This window comes from Anastrepha obliqua, chromosome 5 (assembly GCF_027943255.1).
Source record: "Anastrepha obliqua isolate idAnaObli1 chromosome 5, idAnaObli1_1.0, whole genome shotgun sequence".
NCBI lineage: Eukaryota > Metazoa > Arthropoda > Insecta > Diptera > Tephritidae > Anastrepha > Anastrepha obliqua.
Genome location: NC_072896.1, coordinates 114,824,726 through 114,831,099, shown reverse-complemented (window position 1 = coordinate 114,831,099; position 6,374 = coordinate 114,824,726). Strand labels below are relative to the sequence as shown.

General features: G+C 38.8%; 1 pseudogene; it reads left to right on the top strand.

The window, feature by feature from the left end:
* Positions 1-500: 500 nt before the first annotated feature.
* Positions 501-4,693, top strand: LOC129248940 (uncharacterized; annotated as a pseudogene).
* The last annotated feature ends 1,681 nt before the right edge of the window (positions 4,694-6,374 follow it).

The window sequence follows — 6,374 nt, the reverse complement described above, 5'->3', positions numbered from 1 at the left end:
TGCCGCTTACGATAATTCGGAATTAGTACTAAATGTTACAGACGAGACCTTATAGGCTCCTTTGTATAGTTCGGAATTAGTTTGTACTAAATTCTAAAGAGGGGACCTGATACGCTCAGCAACCCTCTTTTGATGATTTAGAACTTGTAACTAGTGATGGCACGATTAATCGAACAATTAATATTAATCGGTTATTTTCCTTTACTTGTCGGTTTAATTGTATCGTGAAAGCCCTTTTGATTAATTGCAATGTTAATCGATTATTTCCAAAATAATCGGAAGAAGTACGCTACAAGAAAATAAAATTATTTCACATCAGCAGCGCTTTTTACAATTTTCTTCAAAAACTTATATTGTCCAAGGTTTTATTCAAGCGAAAAAAAAGGAAAATGCCCCCAATACGAAGTGATGTTTGGAAGCATTTTTCAAAGGAGAGTTCTACAGATGTGAGGTGTAAGTTGTGCTGCAAAACTTTAAAGTGCTCCAACAACACAACAAATATGATGCAGCACTTAAAGTTGAAACACTCAAAGGAGGCTGAAGCCTTAAAAGTAAGTTAAAAATTCCACCATCAATTAATCGCAACTTTAAAGTACAATGTGTACTAAAGAGAAACATTGAAGCATTGTATGAAGCCAGTTGTGTCACAGAGGATAGCAATGAATTGCCAAGCACGAGCCAAAAACCTACACCAAGAAGCAATCAGACAAATATAAACACTGTGTTTTCAAATGTATAGAGTTTTGCATCAGGTGGCACGAAATATCAGAAATTGACGCAATCAATAGTGGACATGGTTGTAATGGACAATTTGCTATTTTCGCATGTGGAAGGTATTCTTTCATATGACTATTATTTCTGCATTGTTGCAATGCATTGTTGCTGATTCCTCATAGACATATGGATGTGTATCCTTTTCAGGGAAAGGGTTCTTGCAGTTGATGAAACATCAATATCCGCTTTATAAAATTCCGACCAGGAATACAATAAAAGCAGAAATTGAAAAAATGTATAATAGAGAAGTGGAAAAATTTAAAAAGATGTTATGGCATGTGTCCAATATCTGTTTGACTACTGATATATGGACTGCCACTCAAATGAACAGCATGCTCGGTGCGACGGTACATGGTTTGTTTGAAAGTAAACAATTTTATGGAACAATTTAAACTAACTGAAGCACATATAGCTGCACACATCGCACAAGTACTAAAAGGTTCGCTTTCGGAATTTTCTATAAACAAAATCAATGTTATTGCAGTGGTTACTGATAATGGCGCTAATATCGTTAAATCTATTTATAATACAGGGTGGCTGATGAATTTTGCTACATTAAGAAACTCAAATAACTTTTTTTTAGTGTATGGAATTCATTTATTTTTTTTTCAAGTTGAAGGTCATTAAATTTCATTAAATGTGGCTTAACTAGTTTTAAAAATAATTGAATTTAAATGCCCCCCATGCTCGTTGACACAAGTGCCGCATCTTAGTAAAAAGTTGTTCATTGCTGCTTTGAGAGTTGCGACAGGAATAGCCGCAATTGTTGCCCGAATGGATTGTTTTAGTTCATCCAAATTTGTTGGCTTTGTTTTATAAACTTCTTGTTTACATAAACCCCACAAGAAAAAGTCAGGTGCAGTAAGGTCAGGCGACCTGGGGGGCCAACGAAATTCGGAGTTTCTTGAAATCAGTTTATTGGGAAATTTTCGTCGAAACTCTGTCATAACAGTCTGGGCTATGTGAGACGTTGCCCCATCTTGTTGAAACCACACAGAGTTGAAAGGAATTCTCTTTCGGCGTAGTTCTGGATAGAAAAATTCTTTCAGCATTTTCAAATAACGGTCTCCAGTAACCGTAACGGTGTGACCATTTTCTTCAAAAAAATAGACCCGACAATACAGCGTGAAGAAACCGCACACCACACTGTCACGCGAAGAGGATGCAATTCCGTCTCGTGGAGTATCTGTGGGTTAGAAGTATTCCATATTCGACAATTTTGTTTGTTCACATTGCCGTTTAAATCGAAATGGGCCTCATCAGACATGAAAAGGCAGTTTAACATGTTTTGGTCTTCTTCCACCATTTGCAGGATCTTCTGGCAAAATTCCAAGCGAATCGGCAAGTCTGCTGCATTCAGTTTGTTTACCATTTGAATTTTGTAGGGAAATAAGTCTAAATCTTTGTGCATTATTGTTTGCAAAGACTGTCGGCTGACACCAAGTTGAGCAGATAAGCTTCTTGTTGAAACCCTTGGATTGCTTTGTATAGCTGCAGCTACAGCAGCGATCGTTTCCTCCGTCCGAACTGGTGGGTTTCGATGATAAGGCCTTCTTGCGACTGTTCCTTGCTCAGCAAAATTATTCCCCAGTCTCATTATGGTCCATCTGCTCGGGGGATCGCCGCCAAACATCCGCCTGTACTCTCTCTGTACCAAAACTACGGACTCCAGTGCGTGATAGCGGCGGACTATCCAAATTCTTGTTTGCGTGTCCCAGTTATCCATTTTAATAAATTTTAAAGATCAATCTGCAAATTAAAACAAAAATGGAACAGATAACTTAAAAAGAAAAAAAGTTATTCAATTTTTTTTTGGTAGCGGCTTTCATCAGCCACCCTGTACTTTTGGGAAAAATCACCATATTCCATGTTTCGCGCATATGCTTAACTTAGGTTAGGTTAGGTTATGGTGGTAGTCGGTCTGCACGACCAACTCACATAGACCTTACAGGTCCGTTGTGATACCACTGTGCTACACGGGAACCTCGTTTATCTTCCTTCGTGGAACCATTTCGTGGCTCTTATGAAGCGTAGTATTGATGCCAACCCTACGCCAGACAGTTCTGTAAGAGAATTAAAAAAGTATTTACCTAGACAACCTGCTCTGATTTTAGCTAGGGCTGGACAATTGCAGAGGAAGTGCCCAACTGTTTCTTCCTCTTCCTCATCTCTGCAACTTCTGCAATATTCATGGGAGAAGACTCCTAGCCTCGAGGAATGCCTGCCAAATAGCCAGTGACCGGTTAAGCAAGCCACGACCTTCGAGATATTGTCTCTTGAGAGACTAAGCAATTCCTTTGTTCTTTTCTTGTTTATTTGCGGCCATAGTAGCCTAGCTGTTAGACACGTATCTTCATTTCTCCATGACCTATTGGCCTCTTGGATAAAGTGGTTTTTTATTATTAGTTTACTCGTGGCCATGGGTATTCCAATGGTACTTTTATCACTCAGCAGTTGGAGAGCGGTACCCTTTCTGGCTAGCTCATCTGCTTTACAGTTTCCCTCAATATCTCTATGTCCCGGAACCCAGATGAGGCTGACCTTGAATACGTCACTAATATCATTTAGAGCTGCATATGCTTAACTTAATTTGTGACAGTTCATTAAATACGACTGAAGTCAGCGATATCATCACAAGCTGCAGAGCAATAGTGACTTGGTTTAAACGGCATGTTAAAGCCAATGATAATTTGCGCCAACTGCAAATATCTGCTGGAATTCCTGAAGGCAAACATTTAAAACTCATTTTGGACGTTAAACCAGGTGGAATTCCACATATTATATGCTTGCTCGCCTCATTCAGTTGATTCAATATGTCAGCCAAATTTTAATAAGCTTTTCTGAAGCACCACCGATGATTACAACAAAAAACAAGGAACAAGTTATTGAAATGATCGGCTTATTAAGACCCCTGAAAGCGGCTTATTAAGACCCCTGACGACTCAAATAATTGGAGAAAAGTACGCCACACTGAGTCAAGTTATTCCACTTGCTCATTGCGGGCGCCAACAAATAATGAAAATTTCTTGCACATCTGTGGTGGCAGATAAATTGAAAACGAATATTTTAAAACAATTTGATAGGCGATTTGGAGAAATGGAACACTCATTTTTACTGGCGGCATCTACTTTACTGGATCCTGGTTTTAAGAAAATCCATTTCCAAAATCCAATTGCTCTATCTACAGTTATGCGACATATAAGAAGGGAAATGGCTGAAATCGAGCATATGGAAGACAGCATTGGAAGTGGAAGTTAAACTTCCTCCGCCGGTGATATCGAGTTCGATTTATGGGCTCCCCATAAGTCCTTGGCCCACAAGCGGAAAAGAAACGAGACCGACTTAACGCAACCACAAGAGGAATTAAGCTACTTTTTAAATTCTCCGGTCCTCGAATTGAAGCGCAATTAGTCTTTTTTTTTGCCATCACTACTTGTAACAGAGTATTTCAATCTGCAGATGAAACTGTTTCCGTTATTCAATATTTTAAGACAAAGAGTGGTACTAAATTTTACAAACGAAAGCATAAATTAGCTCCAAATTTTACAGATGAGACCTCGTATCAATTGTATCCTGTTTTGATAGTTTGGAAGTCGTACAGAAGAGATTGAGAAGCCTCGCATCATTTTATCAATATTTATAAATTTTTGCAGCGAAAAAGTGTTGAGTTATGTTTTCAGCTTTGCCACTGTCACTCTCTGAAGATAAATGTTCTTACTGGCAAAATGGTTCGGAATTGGTGCAAACCTGCTAGTTCTGAACTGGAATTTGTTTCATTAGTTCATGCTTTCTCCGGAAGGAATAGACAAATGTACGAGCACCTTCACTTCTTGCAAACACACACAAATGCATTTATGATATTAATAATATACATACACATATTTGCAGATATGCAGAGCTCAAATGTATCAAAGGCTGAAAAAGGGTTTTTAAAAGCTTTCACTTCAATGAACTGCAAAAAGGAATGTTGGCCGATACCGTTTTTGTAGGATTTTATTTCATACTGGACATACATATACATACATACACATACGTAAGTATACACTTACAGAGAATTTGTGTCCTGTAACTTAATTTGAAGGAGACGTGTATGGAGAAGCAAAAGCTCTCACACGTAGCCAGAGCTGAACTTAGAGATCTATGAGATCTGAGGAGGTGTCAACTTGCGTTTATCTATTTGTTAGCTATTTGAATGACCTTTCCTCTAATTTGTATTATTCGGCTTAATTTTCTTGTAGTATAAATGGAGAGATATAAAAGTTCAAGTCGCCTTTAAAGAGTAGATTGTGAGCCTTACGAGAAAATTTTTCTTGGCGGAAATGCACCAGCAGCTTTGAAATTACTTATTGAGAACGGCCTGCTATCAGAAACAACTTTTTCTTGCATGCCCACAGCAGGGATCAAACCGTAAGTCCACAGGTCGGTATTTCTTGAATAAACGTATTTTTCTGGGGTTCTTTTGTATTAATGACAGACATTTTCCTTTTAACATCGAATAAAGAAATCCAAAGTCATTAAATCGCATGGCCTTAGTGACCAGTTCATATCGACTTGGCGTCAGATAATTCTCTGTACGAAATTCTTCTTCAGTATTTCCATTATTTGTTCGATATGCGGCGGGTTCCGCCGCCTTCTTGAAGCGACATGTCTTTGAGATCTCTTTCAGCCATTTGAAGAAGAAGCTCGAAGCCATCTGACTGCCATGAAAGCAGTTCACGCGAATAAAATTGTGAGACATTCTGTCGAACACGAACGGTCATATTACTTGAACAGTCAAAAATGCTAACGAAGAAAAGGTTCGACTTTAATGCAAAGGCCATTTAAAAGGTTAGAATATTACAAAAATTGATTCCCTTGAGTACTTTTTTCAAGCATTAATATTTTGTGTGGAATAGGTTAGGTTAGGTTAAAGATTGCCCAAAGACTTGGACGAAGAAATCAAATGTCTCCTCTGTGATACCATTGCAAAGGTAGTAAGGTGGAGCATCCTAATAGGATGGAGGGAGAAAGCGGGGAAATAGGGAGTTGAGTGTTTGTCGATTAGGAGCGATGACTGAATTACGGCTATATTAACCGCTTTCTGAAGATTATCAGGTTTTTAATATTAAAGCTTGATATATCAGCAGACGGATTTAAGAAGTGAGAGCTAAGGAAGCCTAAATCTAAGCCCCGCGAGAGCAAGGCAGCTAATGAGATGATTCCACCTCATCCTTCACACAGCTGACGCAAAAAGGATTCGAAGTAATGCCGAGTCTCATAGCATGCATACCTTGCGAATAGTGTGCGGTGAGGACACCCACAAAATTCGAGTGAACCTCAGAAGATCCCTCTATTACCAGGTACCTAGATGAGCCTGATATCAATGAATTCGAATGCGATCGAAAGTGAAGCCAGGCATACTCAACTAGTTTCGAGTGCATCATCATCGATCGCGGGACTCTAACTGTCGCTTGGCTATCGGTGTAAATATTTACCTCTTTTGACAGTTATTATCAAATGAGCTGTTATCAAATCAGCTGTTATGATCAAATCAGCTGCTTTTTTGATTGCGGCTACCTCTGCTGGAAACACAGTGCAGTGGTCAGTAACCTGAACTTGAG